Source organism: Maniola hyperantus, chromosome 21, assembly GCF_902806685.2.
Source record: "Maniola hyperantus chromosome 21, iAphHyp1.2, whole genome shotgun sequence".
Taxonomy (NCBI): Eukaryota; Metazoa; Arthropoda; class Insecta; order Lepidoptera; family Nymphalidae; genus Maniola; species Maniola hyperantus.
The window spans coordinates 486623-510166 of record NC_048556.1 but is presented as its reverse complement, the minus strand read 5'-3'; the positions used below and the strand labels follow the sequence as shown (position 1 = coordinate 510166).

Here is a 23544-nt window from a genome sequence, read left to right as displayed (position 1 = left end):
TTTCAAAAATCCTTTCTTAGCGGATGCCTACGTCATAATAGCTATCTGCATGCCCAATTTCAGCCCGATCCGTCCAGTAGTTTGAGCTGTGCGTTGATAGATCAGTCAGTCAGTCAGTCAGTCATTCAGTCAGTCAGTCAGTCAGTCAGTCACCTTTTCCTTTTATATATATAGATTTGTTAGTGGTGAAAGGACCTTTATGACCTTCGAGACCATAGAGTTCCGTACCTCAAATCACAGCTTGTGATAGCTGTGACAGCCTAGTGGTTAGGACGTCCGACTTCTAATCGGAAGTCGGGGGTTCGATCCCGGGCACGCACCTCTAACTTTTCGGAGTCATTTGCTTTTCAAGTAATCACCCGTCCGCGTCGCCGGCTCAGTAGAGCACGGGTCTCCTCTCAGAGTGAGAAGTGAGGGTTTGGCCATAGTCTACCACGCTAGTCATGTGCGGTTTGGTAGACTTCACACACCTTTGAGAACATTATGGAGAACTCTCAGGCATGCAGGTTTCCTCACGATGTTTTCGTTTATCGTTAAAGCGAGTGATATTTAATTAACTTAAAACGCACTTAACTCCGAAAAGTTAGAGGTGCGTGCGATTGAACCCCCGACCTCCGATTAGAAGGCGGACGTCCTAACCACTAGGCTATCACAGCGTTTTCTAACTAGTTCACTGGTCAGTAATTATTTTCGCCGAAGAGCCTTAGAAGTGTGACGAGTGACCAGTGCGCCGACGCGACGCGACGGTAGGCCGAGAGATACCGTTCGCGCGTTCCCATAACGGTGCCATCGTAGGTACGGTAGCGTATGGACTATAATTAGTGGAATTATTCGCTGCTCGATAATTTTCGAGGCTACTGGGTTCACTACTTATACCTACAATCTATCTATGGTCCTACCGCCCACGGCCCCACCAACCTCGCAGTTATATGGGCCGAAGCGCGGGAGTTCGGTACTTGTTCGATGGCCTATTCCTGGGGCGCCTTCTTGACTCCCTACAAGTTGTTTCCTATCAGCTTCCTTGTCCCTATCAAGTCACTTTCCCCATAGTTAAAGCATTTTTGCGATTTGTGAATTTGCACATATCTATCTATGGTCCATTAGATAAATAAAGAATTGTATTGTATTGTATAAAGTCCTGCATTCACGTCCAGGGTGGAGCCATTGCTTTGTAAGAAAAATGAAAACATTTACAAAATACCCAGTTTTGGGCGCTTTCAGGTAGGAAACGGCTGACCGAATTGTTTCGTAAAACATAAGATATTGAATTCCTTAAAGCGCTCCGAAAAGTTAAACGCGCGAAAAGTTAGAGGTGCGTGCCCGGGATCGAACCTCCGACTCCCTGAACAGGAGGCGATGAGTCCAATAGGAGTCGCGCGAGAGGAATCGGCGCACGGTCATCGAGAGTTCCCAGAGTTTTAGTGGGTTTGACGACCTCCCTGGCGCAGTGGTAAGCGCTGTGATCTTATTAGTAAGAGGACCCGGGTTCAATTCCCGGCAGGGGTTTGGAATTGTATAATTTCTAAATCTCTGGTCTGGTCTGGTGGTAGGCTTCGGCCGTGGCTAATTACCACCCTACCTGCAAAGTCGTGCCGCCACGCGATTTCGTTTAGTACGATGCCGCGTAGAAACCAAACGGGTACTGCCAATACTCGTTCCAGGTTAGCCTGGTTCCATCTTATACTGCATTATCACTTACCACCAGGTGAGATTGCAGTCAAGTACTAACTTTTATCAGAATTTAAAAAAAACCTCACATAACCCGCGGGGTGATTACTGATTACGTAAAACGTTGCAGTAGCGACAGCAACGCGACAGCAGTAGCAATGCGACAGTTCATTTGCTGTCTCTCTTCTTATTTTATTTTGTGGTTCTTGCTGTCTCTCTCTAGCCGCTGTTACATGTGACGTTTGACAGCAATGATCGCGACATTTACGTCTGTCGCAAGCCTGTCGCGAGGCCGCCGCCGGTCTCTCCCCAAAGAGTTTCTTTATAAGTTTTCCCCCGTCACAAAATAAAGGCATATATTAGAATTTTCGAAGCCAATGAGATACGCATAGGTTTGGTGCAAGTGTGCCCGATTGGTCTAGTAGTAGGTGCAGTGATGTGTCGTGTCGAGATAATGTGAGTGGTGTTGTCCTGTGTGATGTGTCCCAGCGGCCGGCGGCGACCCTTACGGCGGTATTTGGGTCGCGCCCGTACCAGTACCAGTATGCCACGCGACTTGACGATGGGGTCCCCTAAACTTTACTTTACTTGCTATTGTCATGACTTGACGTTTATCAAAACATCGCGTAAACAATATACAGTACGCGACAGGTAGAGATGACAATCGGGGTGGTAATAATTATAGCCTCGATAGCTCAACGGTTAAAGGAGCGGACTGAAAACCGAAAGGTGGCCGGTTCAAATCCCTCCCGTTGCACTATTGTCGTACCTACTCCTAGCACAAGCTTTACGCTTAGTTGGAGTGGAAAGGGGAATATTAGTCAGCAATTAACTTGGCTAATATTCTTTAAAAAAAAAAAAAAATAAAAAAAAAAAAAAATAACCCACACAGCCCCCGTGCTAACCCAGTGCGGGCGAGCGTGGTTGACGCGCGGGTGTGCGTGGCGTCCCCCGCCTCATACCCCGATTGCCATGTCGACCTGTCGCGTACTGATAGGTGCAGTGATGTGTAGTGTCGAGATAATGTGAGTGGTGTTGTCCTGTGTGATGTGTCCCAGCGGCCGGCGGCGACCGTTACGGCGGTATTTGGGTCGCGCCCGTACCAGTACCAGTATGCCACGCGACTTGACGATGTTATTTATATCAATTAACTGCACATTGCCCGATCATTTTTATATCTACGTTTCTCTATTACTGCTCTATGATTGCTACTTTTCTAGCTAGTTCCTTTGACCTCCCGTGTTAACCAGATTTTTTTTACTATTCATTATAGGTACGCGCTTGACCACAATCACACCTGATGGAAAGTGATGATGTGGGAGGTCAGCGATTCACGCACCTCTAACTTTTCGGAGCTATGTGCGTTTTAGATAGTTAAATATAGCTTTATTTACAACTAGCTTATGCTCGCGACTTCGTCCGCGTGGACTACACAAATTTCAAACCTGTGTTTCACCCCCTTAGGGGTTGAATTTTCAAAAATCCTTTCTTAGCGGATGCCTACGTCATAATAGCTATCTGCATGCAAAATTTCAGCCTGATCCGTCCAGTAGTTTGAGCTGTGCGTTGATAGATCAGTCAGTCAGTCAGTCAGTCAGTCATTCAGTCAGTCAGTCACCTTTTCCTTTTATATATTTAGAAGATAGATGTGGCTAATTCCGTTATACACAATCTCTAAACTAAACTAAAATGTCTAAATCTATTGCTATCCTTTCATATTTTTTTAGTTTAAAGATTGTGTACAAGAGAATCGGCCCCAATGTTTTCCTTCACCGTTAATAGATATATATATATATGCTTTATCGGTGAAGGAAAACATAGTAAGTAAAGCTAATGCTTGAGAGTTCTTCATAATGTTCTTAAAGGTGTGTGAAATCCGCCAGCGTGGTAGACTATGGCCAAAACAATTCTCATTGAGAGGAGATCCGTGTTCATAGTGAGCCGGCGATGGGTTGATGATGATGATGAATTATTGATGACATTTTTATAACAAGCTTAAGCTCGCGAATTCGTCCGCGTGGACTACACAAATTTCAAACCCTTATTTCACCCCCTTGGGGGTTGAATTTACGAAAACGCTTTCTTAGCGGATGCCTACGTCACAATAGCCATCTGCATGCCAAATTTCAGCCTGACCCGTCAGATCATAGATCAGTCAGACAGTCAGTCACCTTTTGGCTTTTATATATTTAGATGAAGATGACTGTAAACAAAGAAAGTGTGTAAGGAACTAAAGTATTACGTGACCATCCCATGTTGGATAATAAACTTGTATAACCTAACTGAAGACGTTTGTACGTGTAATCTAATTATGCACTAATAACAATGAAACGATTACAGAACGGTTAGGGGAATTACATAAATACTAACATTATTATACTGTTATTGCGATTCTCCAGGAAGTATTATTTTTCACTGTTAGCTTTCACTAGACAGATAATATAAGAATAAAAAATAATAAATATATAAATTAAGAATTTGTGTTATAAGAATTACTCCACCAAAAAAAATTACTTAAAATGAGATTTTTTTCCGCTATAACAACAAATAATAAAAAAATTAATTTAATGTTGTATTTTTTTACTTTTAATTTTGATTAAAAAAATATTTCTTTGTATACCGTTGACTTCAACAAAAAAATTCAAAATAGTTGCCATGTAAATTAAAAAATACATAATCTTGGCACGGAACCCTTAGTGTACAAGTCCGACTCGCATTAGATCGATTTCTATGTAATACTTTCATCTGACTTTCTTAAAAATATATAAAAGGAAAAGCTGTCTGACTGACTGACTGTTCTATCAACACACAGCTCAAACTACTGGACGGATCGGGCTGAAATTTGGCATGCAGGTAGCTTTTATGACGAAGGCATCCGCTAAGAAAGGATTTTTGAAAATTCAACCCCTAAGCGGGTGAAATTTGAAATTTGTGTAGTCCACGCGAACGAAGTCGCGAGCATAAGCTAGTCTTTCAATATTATTAAATCTAGAAACGCTATTCAATTCAATGAAAAAATCTACTTATTATTATGTACAGATTATTTCACGTAACTAGATAACGCCTTTACTAAAGGGGGTCATAAGGCATGTCCCCATATCGCACATACTGGCACAATGGCGTGGACGTCGTCACGCGTCACGCATAACTGACTAAATGGGCATTCCGGCGCAAACCATCACAATACGGCACGTATAGTACGCGACAGGTCGAGATGGCAATCGGGGAGGGGACGCACCGCACTAACGCACAGCACCCGCACTTGCCCGGTGTGGCCGTGCGGGTAAGCGAAGCGAAGCGATATGAGGCGGGACATCATATCTCGATTGCCATCTCGACCTGTCGCGTACTATACCGTGACGTGCTGTGTAGCGGACCAGGCCAGACTCATTAGGGAAAACCTGCTGGCTAACAGTTTTTCTTTTTCGGGTTCCGTACCCAAAGGTTGCCCATGGGACCCTATTACTATGCCTCCGCTGTTCATCCGTTCGTCTATCTGTCATAATCAAGTATCGTGTTTTCCGTCTGTCAGCGGTCTAGATCTCGTGAAACGTAGTATGTAGAGAGTTGAAATTTTCACAGAATATGTATTTCTATTGCCGCTATTACAACAAAAAATAAAAACTTCAAAATGACTTCTTGTATGATGGTATGGAACCCTTTGTGCGCGAGTCTAACTCGCACTTGATCGATTTTTCAAAAGTTATCACAACTTACCGTTTTGCACTAATCTCTTGAGCAGCTCATACCTGAAAAAAACAAAGTGGTTAAATAAGTTATTTCTACATGTAAATATATAGATATGTATATTTTATGTGAATCTCTAAATATAAAAATGAATCGCTGAATGTGTTGCTGATCGCAAATTTCGAGAACGGCTGAACCGATTTCGTTAATTATTTTTTTATAATATTCTTTGAAGTACGAGAAAAATTAAAAAAAATAGCCTGAAAAAGTCTCAAAACAACACTTTTCTATAATTTACTTTTAAGAATTAGGAAAAGGCGACTGACTGACTGACTGACTGACTGACTGATTGACTGACTGATCTATCAACGCACAGCTCAAACTACTGGACGGATCACGCTGAAATTCGGCATGCAGATAGCTATTATAACGTTGGCGTCCGCTAAGAAAGGATTCTTCAAAATGCAACCCCTAAAGGGGCAAAATAGGGGTTTGAAATTTGTATGAAAGTCTGTCAGTTTTGAAGTGTCTAGAAAGAAGTTTTGTAGTTAATATTTTTGCAATTAGCAGTATGACATATTTTATTAAGCTCATGTTAAAATCTCATAGTTAAAGATCAAACCTAAGGGTGTAAAATAGGGGTTTAAAATTTGTGTAGTCCACGCGGACGAAGTTGCGGGCATAAGCTAGTATACAATAAAAACCATTGATGTTGGAATCCCCTATATTGAACTTCTAATAATCCGCATTTGCGGATGTCAAAATATTGGCACCCGCAACAACCAACAACACACGAACACCCGGAAAATATTATCTTCTGGTGCAGTAATTATTTATTAATTAGTAAGTTTAGTAAGTAATTATTTTAAAAATTGGTACTCGAAAATATTTGCACACTATTAATTTAGTAGAATGTTATGGCCTCTGATTATAGTGTAATTTTCATCTTTCTTGTACAAACATTCTTGCAAATGAATGATTATTTTATTTTATTTTATTTTTAAAAGGGAGCAACGTGACAGTGTAAGGCGAGACGCAATAGGAAATTAAAAGCCTGTTATATTTTATTAACATTCCGCTCAAATCGGATTCAGACATAATCTTGTTATGTGGTTTACTTTGCACGTCACTGTAGGTCAACGTAGGTCTTTCACCTTGAAACGCTTTTCTTTGCAAGTTTACTTCAAATAAAATGTATCCTATGCAAAGGATACTAAACGATGATTGCCTGATCACTTGAAAAGAGCAACCGCCGAGTTTCTTGCTGGCTCTTCTCGGTAGGAACGGCATTCCGAACTAGTGGTAAATTAACTACAGTAGTTGACGATTCAAATGCACTTGTAAAAGTTTACTTGAATATAGTTTTTAGAGCCTCAATAGCTCAACGGGTAAAGGTGTGGACTGAAAACCGAAAGGTCGACGGTTCAAACCCCGCCCGTTGCACTATTGTCGTACCTACTCCTAGCACAAGCTTGACGCTTAGTTGGAGAGGAAAGGGGAATATTAGTCATTTAACATGGCTAATATTCTTTTTTTTAAAAAAAAAAAAAAAGAAAAAAAGAAAAAGAAAAGAATAAAAAAAAAAAAAATCTATTCTATTATATTCTTGACCCCGGCCTCCTATTTGGGGGGGTTTGGGTCGGGAGTTCGATCCCGGGCACGCACTTCTAACTTTTGGAAGTTATGTGCATTAGCAATTGATATCACTTGCTTTAACGGTGAAAGAAAACATTGTGAAAAAACCTGCATATGTAAGTTCTCAAAGGTGTGTGAAGTCTCCCAATCCTCACTTGGCCAGCGTCGTGGATTATGGTCTTAGCCCATCTCATTCTGAGAGAAGACCCGTGCTCAATAGTGAGCATGAAATATACAAGTTGCAATTCTAAAAAAAAATTGAGAACCACCTCCTTTTTGGAAGTCGGTTAAAAAAAGAGAGACGTGATATTGTTAATCTGAAAATTTGCGGGTAAAAAAAACCAAAATGCAAATCAAAGAAAACCCCATAGGTAGGGATGGATTGTTTACTTGAATAACCTAACATACCTAATCCAGAATTCTTGAACAAAACTAAACTAATCTTGCAGTGTGTGCATAATTCAGCAAAACGAAATATTTCTTGCCCCGGCTCATTAGCACCGCCTGCGTTCCGCTCGTAAATCGAAATCAAATGACATTGAACGCATTCATGCCGCCACAACAACTTTGGAGCCTCAATAGCTCAACGGGTAAAGGACTGGACTGAAAACCGAAAGGTCGACGGTTCAAACCCCGCCCGTTGCACTATTGTCGTACTTACTCCTAGCACAAGCCTGACGCTTAGTTGGAGAGGAAAGGGGAATATTAGTCATTTAACGTGGCGTTTAACGTTCTTTAAAAAAAAAAAAAACTCCATACGAGATCATAGGCCACTAAACTGTATCGCGAAACCCTAGTCCACTTCTTTATTTGTCATATTGATGAAAAGAGACGCATATACATTTTTTTTTGTACGAAATCTGTATGTCTGTATGTGACTGTAGTCACAAAATGATGTGATTTTTTGTATAGCGCTAGTTTATGGGGCAAAAAATCATGATTTTCAATTAGTTTAAGATAATTTCACCGTTGTACGGAAAGCGAATAATGACGTCACAATGCATAAACGACAAATATTTTTAATTTTTTAACATAAGAAATATTTTCCAGCATAAGTTACTCTATTTTTACGTTAAAAAATTTGTCGTTTATGGATTGTGACGTCATTAATAACCTTCCGTACAGGGTGACGTTCATGTTAAAAAGAAATAAAAATCATGATTTTTCAAAATCACATCATTTTATTACTACAGGCCAATATACCCTACTCCAACAACACTATGTTAGGTCTAGGCATCGATTCATATGGATCACATCTATCGATTAATCAACAATCGACTTTTGTACAACACTACAACCCACAAATGACTTTGTTAGCGTTGATGAATGAAGCCGTAACTCTCCACCGCATTCCATCTTTATGCACGCCAATTTCAAGCCTCAACTTGATAAGTTACGGTCAGAACTCCGACTGGTAGCCGGTAGGTAAATGGGAATGCAATAACTTATGGAAAAGACATTCATTTTACATGGTTTTTGTTTTAAAACGCCCTTCTTTTGGTGCTAATTTAGTTCAATTCCAACAACACTAACTGCCGCACTCAGAGTCGCTTAATCGTACTTAAGTTTAGTTAAAACGAGACAGAGCTATATCTCTCAGTCTCACATAAATCTGTCTCGTTTTAACTCAATCTTAAGTAACGATTAGCGACTCTGAGTGCGGCTGTATGTTAGGTCTGGGCGTCGATTCATATGGATCACGGCTATCGATTAATCAACAATCGACTTTTGTACAACACTACAACCCACAAATGACTTTGTTAGCGTTGATGAATGAAGCCATAACTCTCCACCGCATTCCATCTTTTCAAAAAAGAAAAAAAAAGAAAAAAAGTCTTTATGCACGCCAATTTCAAGCCTCAACTTGATAAGTTACATTCAGACCTCTCCACTGGTAGCCGGTAGGTAAACGGGAATGCAATAACTTATGGAAAAGACATTCATTTAAGTAGTAAACGTAACTTAACTAATGAGCTACATGCTCAAGAGTTAAAGTCTATATTTTATCTAAATAGGCTTTTTCAAGCTCAATTAAAACATCAGGAACCAGTAACTATTGCTTTAACTTATCTCTGGATGGGCTAAGTTAAAGCAGTACTTAACTTTAAAGACTAGGTGATATATAAAATACTTGAAAATATAAATTACAAGAAAACACAGGCTACTGATTATCCATAACTTTCTATTATATGGTCCCCCCAAAATGCGCACGTCACCGGGTTAGCGTGGGGGCTGTGCGGATGTGCGGGGCGCCTCCACCCTGATTGCCACCTCGACCTGTCGCGTACCCCGCCTTCGTGGCTGATGTTTGCAGCTCCGTCCGCGTGGATTTTGAAAATTTTGAATATCCGCGTTTTGAAAATCCCGTGGGAACTCATTTATTTACCAGGATAAAAATTAGCCTATGTCACTCTCCAGGTCTTTGACTATACCCATGCAAAAAATCACATCAATCCGTTGCTCCGTTGCGACGTGATTGAAGGACAAACCAATAAACAAACATACTTTCGCATTTATAATAAGGGTTCTGATAAAGCATTGAACACGGGAGGGGCGATGCACGCACAACAGACGGAAACGTTTAAGTGCGGAAACCAACCCAGAGTGAAGAAGAAGAAGAAGAAGAAGAAAGCATTGAACACAGCTAACAATGTAACATAACAGATATACATGACCCTAAGCAAGTGGCACAGCGCAAAGTCCGCGAGTCCCACAAAGCGGCAGATGCGCCGTAATGCTGTTAGACCAATTACGAGGACGACAAAAAGCTGCGAGCCTATGTAAGCCAGTGGGCGCGCGGCTCTAATGAACCTACGTATGACTGATGCTGGTATGTGGGTTGTACCTTGCACGACTGCTACATGATTAGGAAACTTTAGATTTGCTTCTTTTTATTATAGACTTGTGCTTGATGATAATCATCACTACCCTTATTATAAATGCGAAAGTGTGTTTGTTGGTTGGTTTGTCCTTCAATCACGTCGCAACGGTGCAACGGATTGACATGATTTTTTGCATAAGTATTGTGTATAGATAACGACCTAGAGAGTGACATAGGCTACTATTATCCCGGAAAATCAAAGAAAATCCTAAATCCACGCGGACGAAATTGCCGGCGTCATCAAGTACCTCATAATTTATTGATATTTTTTTACCAACAATACCAGATACAATTTTAGTCGAACTCGAACGCGATTTTGTCAGTATTTAATTGTTCGACATGTAGCGAACGTCCGTACCACAATAAAAACTAAACGAACGTGCGCACGCGCCGCACTGGGTCAATCTGCGCAACGAATTGTATTGCACGAACGACATACCGCCCTGGTTTAACGTAGATCGAGTGTGGTATCGATTTAATTGTTAGCTGATCCTCGACATTTTCGTAGGATTTAGGTTTTTTGAAAATCCCGTGGAAACTCTGGATTTTCCGCCTTTGGACAAAGATGTTGCCCATAGGTAGTTTACAATAAACTAAAATCAATACAAAGAACACGTGAACGCGTTGCACAACACAGTAGGGGCTTCAGCATAACGAAATGTATAACATGAAAAAAAAACTATAGTACCCGACATGTCAAGTTTTTTGCCCATGCAAAAAATCACGTCAATCCGTTGCTCCGTTGCGACGTGATTAAAGGACAAACAAACACACTTTCGCATTTATAATATGGGTAGTGATTATGTGTTCGATGTTGTTATTAGTAAAAACGACAGGAGTTTTAAAGGAGATACTAAACTGAATGAAAGGACTGTGCTCTTAAAACGTTAATGAATTTCCACCAAAAGAAGTGACCCAAATATTTGGCAGCAAAACGAATTTCCATTTATATGACTGGAACAACAGATTAACATTCCCGAGAGCGAGTTTGGCACGACACGACAAAAAAGGCCCTGATCCACTGACGAATTCATTATACGGCTAATTGACTGGCGTGGAGGAAAATAACACAATGGCGATTATGAAGGAAAATAATGAAATTAAAATTATGACAGACATGCACATCTATGAAGCTACATTAAGGTAGAAGGAAAATTATATAGACAATAACTCATTAGGTATTAGAGTAGGAGGAAAATAAAAAGAAGAGTGATGCGTTTTATAATTTAAACAATCGACAGTAGGTAGACAGATAGTTAAATGTCAGACCTATTTTAAGCAAGATAAAGCAAAATTGATTGAAGTTTTTTTTTATTGCCTTAAAATAAGACATTTAACTAAAAGCTTCACAGAAAACTTCATAAGCATGGTGAACTATCAAATAATCAGAGAGGCCGATAATATTCCGAACCAGTGGTAGATGCATTTGACGATTCAAAAGTATGTAGTTTATTTGAATAAAAATGTTTCTATTCTATTCAATGAAACTTCAGAAGCTTCGATAAAAGGGACTACTGATTTGATTGTGAATGGCTTAATCAACTTGATCAAAAAAACATTGTTGGACAAGAAGATAACTATTGTAGAGATATTGGAGAGTAAAAAAGAAACTGTTAAACTGTTACAATGATGAAAACTAGGAGGGGATAAGTTATTATGAACTGAATGACGTATCTATTAAAACATGATGAGTGCATGGTACAAGGAAAGCGGGAATGAGGTAGACCAAGAATAATTTAAGTTTTGCAAAACAAGAGAAAGATTAAGTTTAGTCTTAAGTTTAGTTGTAATATTTTCAATGAATAAAAATAGAAAAAGATTGGAGCCCAATCACAGTACAGAGAAAGAAGAAACAAACAACACTGACATGAGTAGATAGAGATACTTCTATTCAAGAAGTTCAAAATCAAAACCGTCGTGCGTTTCCTAATGGATGTATATGGGTCTTTAGTGGCGTTTGTAATCCGGGAGCACGAGATGATTGATTGAAGTGAACCGACTGGTTATCGAGAGCGATGCCGACACGCGACGCTCAAGTTTTCGTTCCTACACATAATGGGGAGTACCGTTATGTTCGTGGACGAGAGAATGTATGCTAATATGGATTAGTAAGATAAAGTAAGGCTTTGTATTTCAAAAAAATACGGATTGGCGAAAATGGACTGGTGTGATTAGATTGTGCCTCATTCGCAATTTTTCTATACTAGCGAAATTTTGAAAAATCCAGCCTTATTTTCCTTGTCCACATTATAAAGGGAAACTCGGTGTAAAGATTCAGCTTTCTATGTCCAAGGTTTTGGGGTAGCTGTTGTTGAGTCAGCCAAAGAGTCAGGATATGTATATTAAGATTTAAGAGAATGCGCATGTAGAATTGTGTGGATTTGTTCTAAATCTGATCTAACTATAATAATGTCAAGAATTTTCTCTTGGTCGTTGAAAGTAGACCCCGTCAAAAATGTTCTATTATTTGAGAAATCAAATACATATTTAACAAGTCTTTCTAGATTTTCTTGTAGAAAAAGGCATTGACCTTGAACTTTATAATCTTACATAAAATAACATATCCTACACTCACAACTATGCTATTCACATAATTCAAATCTGCTGCTATTAAGTATCTGTAACATGTTAAACACGGCACTGTGTAGTGTGTACACGATCATTTATTTCCAAGTTCCAACACAAGGCTCAAGCGTCTTCTGCGCTTAGCTAATAATAGTACCCGTAAAAGGATCCGAGCAGGCCATCTGACCATATGTCAGTGTTAATTAGCCAGCGCTTATACGTCTCCCACCTCATGACTCCTAGCGGGCATGCGGGGAATAATGATACGAGATTCTCGATAATTAATCAGTTAATCTATCCATATTCATGCTAATATAAATAATTGCAAAATTGTTTGTATATTTCATATTTGTTCACGATTAAGTCCTGATAAATGAAAAAGGATATTAGCTTGTAGCTATATTCATCATCATCATCATGGTCAACCCATTGCCGCCGGCTCACTACTGAGTACGGGTTTCCTCTCAGAATGAGGGTTTGGCCACAGTCCAAAAAGCTAGGCCAAGTGCGGATTGGTAGACTTCACATACCGCTGAGAACATTATGGAGATCTCTGGAGCATATAGGTTTCCTCATGATGTTTTCCTTCATTGTTCAACATGGTTCAACTATGGTAACTCCTCTTACTCTTAAGCGTGAAACCTATTCGTAGTGGTTGCAATAACAGTCCAAGTGTAAGTGGGATTGAGCGTTGATCTTTTGGATTTCAATCTACCGTCAAACTAGTTCACCTACTGAGAGACCCAGAGGTAGCTTGCTTTTGAAAACGGGCATAAGCTGCGAAAGATTTGTCAGTCCTACATAAAATTGTTGTACAGCAAGTTGGATGTTCTTTCGATGACCTGTAAGCCCTTTGACGAGCTTACATCACCAAGATACTGAGCAATGAGGTACAATGACAACAAAAATTTGTAAAGTATACATAAACACGTGGACGAAGTCACCGGACTAGAGTTACTTACTAGTTTAATCATCCAATGTATCATTTGATACTTTTACATAAATTACTTATCGTTTATGAACAATCGGAGACTTCGCAGCCAATTTCTTCAACAGAGCGTAATTGTGTTTGCAGTAATTCAATATTAGTGACCAACATGTTTACCAGTTTGTAAAATAAACAATATCAGTTACTCGACACATTTGCTCATTATCGTCCGACTGAGTAATATTATTGAATCCAAAAATATTCCAAACATCATGCCTTTCCATCGAAGTAAGGTTAGATTTCTGCTCCATTGGTATTTAGCAGACGGATCCAAGCCCTTTCTCGTCAAGTTCGGGCGAACCATTCAAGGGTTTGAGGTTATGTTATGTAGAAACGATATTGTAGAGTTTGCAGAGCTTTTATAACACAAAAACCTAATATTTGAGATGAGGAAGACCTAAAGTATTTCGTATTAAAATCTATTATCCCTAGGTCTTCCTTGGATTCCAACTAGACGCTTGGATTTTAGTTTTATCTGAAACCCCATTTCCTTCCAGAGCGTTAGAGGTTCTCGCACTAATTTCATTGGTGTGTAGGTAATTTTATAAATGGTGGCACACGTGGCCACGTGCTAAATCGGGTAAGTTTGAATTTAGGTATTCTAGGTTCCATGCCTTAAGGTGAAACTGAGTGAGTAGGTAAGTGAGGCTTTTTGCAGCGCAGCGGGCAAAAGTCCGATGTCATGAGAAAAACAGCTGGATGATTAAAGAAATGTATTGAACGATGTCTCAGTGGTACTTAACCAAATTAATGGATGGTAAGCCCACTTTTTAAGTAAGGTAATAACATTGGCATTTCATTATCAATCCTCGAGTGCAGGCACCGAAGTGAAAAGGATTACTTCAGATTTATTCAAAGCAGATCTCTTACTGTCACAGTTTTTATGTCACGCCTTAAATTCCGAACGTTTTTGGGGACTTTACGATTACCGAGAAAGAAATTGGAGTTTCTACTTGTGATGGGAAGTAGACACGATAAATGCATGTAATTATAATGACATTTAAATTAAAACTTAATTACATACTTTCAGAAATCAATAAAAGCCACGAGATCGGGCACCTGGAAAGAAAGAGATAATCTTCTTCGTATTTCTTATTCTTTGTAGCTATGTAGGTTTTCGGATTATTATATTTCTTACAAGGCTATTCGACATTGCATATTCCTATTTTTAAAAGAAGGCCTTTGCTTTAATTTTTTTTATTTGCATACGTATCTCTAAAAGCATACCGTGAAACAACTTCTCGCTCGCAACCGGTCAAGCCGCCTCGTATCACACTGATCGTTCTGATTCACCCAAATTACTCAAGCGAATATTAATTAACGTGATATGTTTTAGAGATCCTTTTATATATAAAATATTAAATATTAATATCTTCTAAATATATAAAAGGAAAAGGTGACTGACTGATCTATCAACGCACAGCTCAAACTACTCGACGGTTTGGGCTGATATTTGGCATGCAGATAGCTACTATGACGTAGGCATCCGCTAAGAAATGATTTTTGAAAATTCAACCCCTAAGGGGGTGAAGTAAGGGTTTGAAATTCATGTAGTTCACGCGGACGAAGTTGCGAGCATAAGCTAGTTAGAGAATAATTTTAAAAATGCGTAAGTGAGCTTGTCTATCTGGCCGTTACCTTTTCACGGCTTAAACGATTTTGATGAAATTTCGTACACAGCTTGTATACTGGAGAGTGGAGACGGACATAGGCTTTTTTCCTCCAAAAAATCAAAGACTATTTACGGGATTTTTGGAAATTTAAACCCACAAGGACGAAATCGTAGACACTATCTAGTATATCAATAAAAAGACTTCAATGCTTTTCTATCATGAAAGGCTAATTGTATGACAGGGGAGACCTGAGAGAATAAGCTATAAGCTTTATTATTACTAAAATAATAAGTACCTTTATGTAAATAATAAATTTATTTTTGAAATTCTGTGCTCTTATCAACCTGGATTTTTCGTCGACTGCATCTACTTAGAGCAAACTCGTATGGTTAGTGAATTGGTACAGATTACATTTAGGTTTTAGAATCGTCTTGTTCTGCGGAACACTTGATACAATGATACAATAATAACAGTGCTGTTATCATTTTCTGCCTACTGCCTACAAAACATGTTTAAATTAATATTGCACCGCTTTTTACACTGATGTACAGTTTCTGATAGATCGTTTGAATATTCAATAGGATTTCAATGAGTAGGCTGATAAAAGAATATATCAAGTGTCAAAATATATCACCGTATTATAACCGTTCTTTAAAAGCAATACCTACTTAATAATTGCGGTAATTTTTTCACTGACTTTTTTCCAGATTTTGACTCCCAGAATCAACTTTTATTGCAATAGTCTAAAGACGAAGTACTGGAATAAGTACTGTCATATGACGGCACAACCTAAAAAAAGGGCTCAGCTTAGCATATCTAATGCTGACTGACTGACTTACTGATCCATCAATGCACAGTTCAAAGTACGTATCGGGCTGAAGGCATGCGGATAGCTATTATGACAATAGACATCCGCTAAGAAAGGATTTTTGAAAATTCAGCCCCTAAGGTGGTAAAATAGGGGTTTGAAATTTGTATAGTACAGCATGTTCTTGCACAAAGACAAGAGCATCTGATTTTTAGTTTCAACTGTAAATTCAATTTTTTTTATGATTTTGGTTTATCATAAAATAAAGGATTTTTTCCAAAAAAAATTTCTGTAACAGGACTGTGCCTAAGACCGGGCCCAAAACTAGTCGGTCTCCTTTAGTGCCCTATTGCATTATATTTTCAGATTCTTTCAAACCGATTTGACAGGCTACAAGTTTTCACTAAGAATGTTAAAACAATATTTCCTAGGCCTTTGTTATAAAATAGGTATCTAGTCCATTTTCACTTCCAGGTAGGTTGCGAAGCAATTGTTTAAATATCAATGGTTTACGGTTTGCTAAACAATTCACTTTCTCGAAATCAGAATACTGTGGTGCGCAGTCCGCAGTGATTCATTTTAGACGTTTATTGTTTAATTGTTTATTTTATTGTTGGCATTCTGTACGTTCTCTTTAAGTATTGTTTCAATTCTGATATGCTATTTCGGAGAGTGTGTCGAAGAAGTTTTCAACCTGGTTCCTCCTTCACCTTTCTACTATCGTACCGCAAGGCATCGCCAATGTCTGCAGCCGTACGTAGCCGAAATTCCACGGATACGTACCAAGCGATTTGCCTCCTCATTTCTGAATCGAACCGCGAAGATTTGGCACACCCTTCCACATCAGTTTTCCCCTCCAATTATGATATGGGTAAAATGGCTTCTAGGCAAGCGCGCTCCATCTTAGGCTGCATCATCACTTGCCACCAGGTCTGATTGCAGCCAAGCGCTAGTCTATAAATTAAAAAAAATGCTAGTCCTGATCTAATATAGATATGTCTATTTTTTTTAAATAAAAATTGCAAGCAAACGAGCTGGCGGGTCACCTGATGTTAAGTGATTACCGCCGTTCATGAACATTTGCAGTACCAGAGGAACCACCAATTGCAGGAATTGTTGGTCCGCCCCTTGAATAGCCCCATGTAATCTAATGGCGCCACCGCCATTTATCTAAGACTTTCTGTAATTTGTACCTACTTCTATTTTGTTACTATCTTCTACAAGTTCTCTTTAAGTATTGTTTCAATTCTGATATGCTAGTCCTGATCTAATATAGAGGCATATATTTATCTAAGACGTTCTGTAATTTGTACTTACGACCTAGTTCTTATTCATCTTTTACATTGCTGAAAGCCTAATAACTTTCAAATAAATCTTCAACTTGAATGCTATTGCTACTGTCAATTATGAAAACTATAGTATTGATATTATAAAATATCTGGAGCATTTACCATTTTCACTTTGAACACAAAGCATGCTATTGGCTAAGGCTATTGTTCAAATCTCCACGGTTTACGGTTAACTGGACGTTACGTTTCACTTTCTCGACTGTCGATCAGTGTCCTTAGTTTCAGTTTGCACATCTCGACATCGTTGATCGATTTCGAGCGTCGAAACAATAACGTCAAATGAAATGAACTTACAGGGCATATTATTTTATTTTATTGAAAAGACATACAAAACCGGTTGCGACTGAAAAGTGATAAACAGATAAATAATATATATAATTTTTAAATGCCGCATGACAATAATTGCGGAACGGGCAAGATTCGAACCTGTATTCTTTCCTAATTTCCTTGAAGTGTATGTAAAAACACTGTCATAAAAAGGCTGGCCAACGTATTGGCAGTTCCTCTGGTGCTGCAAATGTTCATGGGCGGCGGTAATCACTTAACTTCAGGTGACCCGCCTGCTCGTATGCTCACTATTTCTATTAAAAAAAAATATAACAAGAACAGCTGTTCAGGATCCAAATAAGTAACAAGTTATGTGAACATAACATTGATAAACACGTGCATGAAACAAAATTAGAGTTAGTTTCTTCTATGTCGTGCGTAAAATACTAACGGATTTTTTTTCGCAGTATCCTCTTACGGCGCGCTGGTTGTACGATATTATGTGTGAACGAATTTTATTCTTAAATACGGAACCCTAAAAATCATTTTACTTTAACGTTACAATGTTTCGGAACTCGAAGTCTAAAAACGTTATCGACTGGTATAAACTCGTACTAATCCTACAGAGGTGCTCATTGATTCAGAATCGATGTTTGTTGATCGATTGTTTAGTATAGGCGAAAGTTTGTCATTTTAATCGACACTAATTGACATCGGTTAGTATGAGTGTGGGTGTATAAGATGGTAGATATTCTTCTCTATTAAAACGATGTGGGGCTAATGTTATTTTTTATAAACTATAGGCACACGCGTGCCCACGATCACATCTGATGAGAAGTGATGATGTAGCCTAAGTTGAGACGCGTTTGCCTAGAAGGTGCCTATTTACTCTTGTTCTAACGATAACCGGATTATAATTGGTAGGAAACACTGTAGCACAACAATATAGCATTTTTAGGGTTCCGTACCCAAAGGGTAAAATGGGATCCTATTACTAAGACTCCGCTGTCCCATGTCATCTGTCACCAGGCTGTATCTCATGAACCGTGATAGTTAGACCATTGAAATTTTCTCAGATGATATATTTCTGTTGCCGCTATAACAACAGATACTAAAAAACAGAATAAAATGAATATTTGAGGGGGCTTCCATACAACAAACGTAATTTTTTTGCCGTTTTTATAGATAATAGTACGGAACCCTTCGTGCGCGACTCCGACTCGCACTTGGCCGGTTTTTTACTAAATCATACGAATGGAAATAAAACACAAAACATCTCAAAATATCTTCAAGTACGAGTAAAGTTTTTTTTGCTGAATATTTAAAACCAAACAATAATACCTTTTTTGGATAAGATTAAGATTTTGGATAAGGATGACGATTTTATTTTTAGAGACGTTTCGTGGGAAACATCTTGATATAAAAACCGAGAAACAATACATTATTCATAATCATAAAACAATGTTCATATGACCTTACATGAGTTAACCGCAGGAATCTAGTACTAGACTAGTTCGTTCATAAATCTGAAAAGGTTGTTCTATGTACAAAGTACAAACAAATATAAACTCTATTACAAACCAGTCTAAGGCTTTTAGCCTACAAGTGAGATGGGGATCATTGAGTTTCATGCAAATGTAACGGAATACCTAGAGGTAATTTAATCAATCAAATAAAAACCTGAGCCGGGTGAAATCGGGGTGAAATTATAACAGAAAGTACCCAACCTTATTAGCATGCTCGCGCACCGTGAACGGGCAGTGGCACCGAGACCATAAACCTTGGAATCTAGATGCACTAAATATACCTACCTCGTCATCAACCCAGAGCCGGCGTCTCCTCTCAAAATTAGAAGTGTTTCTACAACACTGGCCAAGTGCGGATTGGCAAATTTCACACACCTTTGAGAACATTATGAAGAACACCAAAGCTGGGATCTTGACTTTGCTCATGCTTAAAATTGAGTTAAAACGAGACCTATTTATGTGAGAGATAATAGCTCTGTCTTAAGTCTAAGCAAGATCAGAGTGCGCTTTATAGATCGAAAATGGAAATGATGTACTTTGAAAAGCAAAAGATGTAGGTACATGCGCAGCTTTGTAAACTAGAAGAAGAAAAAGAGAATCTCTAGCGCAAACAGATGGAAAATACAAACAATTAAATACTAACGTTACAAGTTATGTTCTAAAATATATTCACGGCAATCAATCTGATTTATCATAAACCCTTAAATCTGAAAGTTTTCAACCTACATAATATATTTAAAAGAGAATTTGACCTTTCTAACCCTTCGTTAAATAATACTAAATTATAATCAAAAAAAATTTTTACAAAAAAAATAAAAACCGACTTCGTTACATAAACACTAAAAATTGAAAAATAATTTAATTTATTACCGAATATATTATGTATACAAGAGTTAATATAGTTCCATAATAATACTTTTTGGTGCCGGTGCCAATTAGCTTTAGCTGCGCGAATCGTCTAGACTTCATATTTTTATGGGACTCCACAATGGCACCTCATTGGCACCGACCCCAAAAAATATTATTATGGAACTATATTAACTCTTGTATACATAATATATTCGGTAATAAATTAAATTATTTTTCAATTTTTAGTGTTTATGTAACGAAGTCGGTTTTTATTTTTTTTGTAAAAAATTTTTATTTCACAATTTTTAGTGGCCCCATGAAATTATGCTATGACTGGTTAAAAATCTACTGTTTACTAAGCTATTACACTGATCGCGAGCAATTTACTCTTATCCGTTGAGGAGTTCCAGTATCTATCTTCGAAGATGTTCATCAGATCTTCACCAAATTGAAATGGGACCAACTTTGAAGTATACCCTTTCAAACAAAAAAAGAATTTTCAAAATCGGTCCAGGCGTTTTCGAGTAATCGGGGAACATACATAAAAAATAAAAAAAAAAAAAAAAAAAAAAGATTCCGACGAATTGAGAACCTCCTCCTTTTTTTGAAGTCGGTTAAAAACAAAAGTCGTGGTTATAAAAAATGGCGCCATATATATCCCCATTTGACGGAACCGAAATCATTATAGGTTTTTTATGCGCGTTCGGCGACTGCGCCGATATACTGCCGCGTTAACCTGATTGTTTTGACAGTCAACCGAAAAATTCAGTACATCCAGTGAAAAGCGAACAACTCGAATTTCTTTAGTTTTTAATTGGGTCATTAAACAGGCTACAATCATTTATCTGTAATCTGTATAACTAAATTAGCTTATGCTTGCCACTTTATCCGCGTGAACGACACCAACCCCTATTTTACCCCCTTAGTGGTAAATTTATACAAAATCGTATCTTAGCGGATGTCTACGTCATAATAGCTTTTTAGTATTCCATAGTAATATTTTTTAATGGATTACATAGTTAATTGTTTCATTAAATAAATGCATAGATGATGTTAAAAATCGACATTTAAATAATAAAAAGTAAGTAAGTACAATAACAAATTACTTTGTCGTAGTAAACGACAATTCATCAATCATCTTTCATTCTAACTTATTTTGAATGGAATTTGATGATTTAAAAAAGTTATGATTTCAATAGTGTAAAATACAGTACCCGGCAGGAAATATTGTACATCGACCTTTACAAAGATCTGTCGTTTAGACCGACAAAACGTCACATGGATACAGAGTGACAGAGACTAGACTCTACGGGCCGAAATCTCTTTCTACAGCTCGATGCATAATATTTCTTGCCGGCAATTACTGTACAAGTTTTCTCTCTTGAAAAGTGTCGAATTAGAGTTGTTCCCTTTTTTAACAGGAGGCGTTAATTTATACGTTTTATTGATGCCCGTGAAGTGATTATGTTTCGAAAGTAATTTTTTGTTGGTATTAAATATCAATACCGATATGCATCAATATGCAATCTGTATCAAAATGTCGGTCAAGTACGAGTCGTACTCGCACACAAAAGGTTCCGTACCATCGTACAAGAAATAAAACTTTTTAAATTTCATGGCGGTCATTTTGAACTTTTTATTATTTGTTGTTATAGTGGCAATAGAAATACACATTCTGTGAGAGTTTCAACTCTGTACCTATTACGTACGAAAGTTTGTACGAAATACAGCCCGCTAATAGACAGACAGAGACAGCGGAGGCTTAGCCGTTGGCACTCTTTGGTACGGAACCCTATATAAAATGCAGTTGTGATTCGCGATCTGATTTTTGATAAAATGTTTCGGAAATTACAGGCTGGTACTCAATTGATTTTAATGAGGTATTGGCGCCGATTCTGTTGTCTTTCTTTATACTAAATTGAGAGAATCTGCATATTTTTTTTAATATTGCTAAAAAAGGACGGAACATGAATTTTACATTTAAAGACTCTAAATTTTAGTACACGCTACAAAAAACCATGGCGACTGGCAGCTTAAGTCACGAGGTTAGACAGCTCCAAATTAAATTTCAAACTGTCAAACTGTATCTGTCCTTTTCATTTTACATGAGTAAGAAGAGGATGCGAATACTCTAATATTTAGTAAAGTAAAGTAAAATATTCTTTATTGTACACCAAAACCAAAACAACAGAGATATAACAAAGATGTTTGCAAGTACAATAGGCGGACTTATTGCCTATATAGTTGTGCTCAGAATCAGTACCATTGATGGAATTTTGCAGTAATTCGACGTGTTGCAGTGTGCGTGCTTATCTCTATAATGTGATACCTTATTCCGGTTCATTAATTAACAATTATTACTCTTGTTCGATTAATTAACATGAATTCCTCTTATGGATAGAAAGTATTTTGGTCATAAGGCACAACTGTGCGAGAGATACTGAGATTTCTGGGTTTTAGCAGAACAGATGTTTTCAACTACCTACATTATAGCTTTGGGTTTGACGGCAATCACATCTGATGATACAATTTTCTGGTGATGGTGCAACCTAAGCTGGAGCGATCTGACCTAGATTATTATAATGACTTGCACGACCTGCCTGGTGCAGTGGTGAGCGCTGCGGTCTTATTATGGGAGGACCCAGGTTCGATTCCCAGCAGGGGAAATTTGGAATTTTATTATTTCTAAATTTCCTCTGGTTTGGTCTGGCGGGAGGCTACGACCGTGGCTAGTTACCACTCTACCAGCAAAGCCCTCCAAGCGATTAAGCGTTCCGGTACGATGCCGTGTAGAAACCAAAGGGGTATGAGTTTAATAAAAACTGCTGTACCCCTTACAGGTTAGCCCGCTACCAGCTTAGTCTGCATCATCAATCATTTCATCACCACCAGGTGAGATTGCAGTCAAAGGCAAATTTAAAAGGTGTGCAACGGATCGACGTAATTATTTTGCATGGATGTAGTTATAGACCGGAAACTGAAGAGTGACATAGGCTACTTTTATGGCGGAAAATCAAAGAGTTCCCATTTGATTTTAAAAATCTAAATCCACGCGTACGAAGTCGCGGGCATCAGCTAGTAAAAAATAAAATAAAACTGTTGTTTTGAAAGTACTTAATAATGCAATTAGCTGGAAAAACAGAAGCCGGAACACGACACTTATAAAACCTTAAAAGGGGAAATACTCAAATAAATTTTTAAATTTTATGTTCCTTTAAAAGAAGTGCATGATGTTGGGATCAAAGCAGAGTTAAGAATAATAAGAAATTCTTTGAACATACATTCATTTATAATTAATAAAAAAAATTTACAAAAAAAATAAAAACCGACTTCGTTACATAAACACTAAAAATTGAAAAATAATTTAATTTATTACCGAATATATTATGTATACAAGAGTTAATATAGTTCCATAATAATACTTTTTGGTGCCGGTGCCAATTAGCTTTAGCTGCGCGAATCGTCTAGACTTCATATTTTTATGGGACTCCACAATGGCACCTCATTGGCACCGACCCCAAAAAATATTATTATGGAACTATATTAACTCTTGTATACATAATATATTCGGTAATAAATTAAATTATTTTGCAATTTTTAGTGTTTATGTAACGAAGTCGGTTTTTATTTTTTTTGTAAAAATTTTTTATTTCACAATTTTTAGTGGCCCCATGGAATTATGCTATGACTGGTTAAAAATCTACTGTT

General features: G+C 37.9%; 1 protein-coding gene across 3 annotated transcripts in view; it reads right to left on the bottom strand.

Annotated features, from left to right (window-relative positions):
- The window catches only part of smash (smallish), a 224825-nt gene that overhangs the window by 165764 nt on the left and 35517 nt on the right, over positions 1-23544 (bottom strand). For all 3 annotated transcript variants that reach the window (XM_034980114.2, XM_069505874.1, XM_034980115.2), the window contains exon 2: positions 5386-5417. The gene's annotated coding sequence lies outside the window, so the exon portion shown is untranslated. The remainder of the gene's footprint in view (positions 1-5385; positions 5418-23544) is intronic.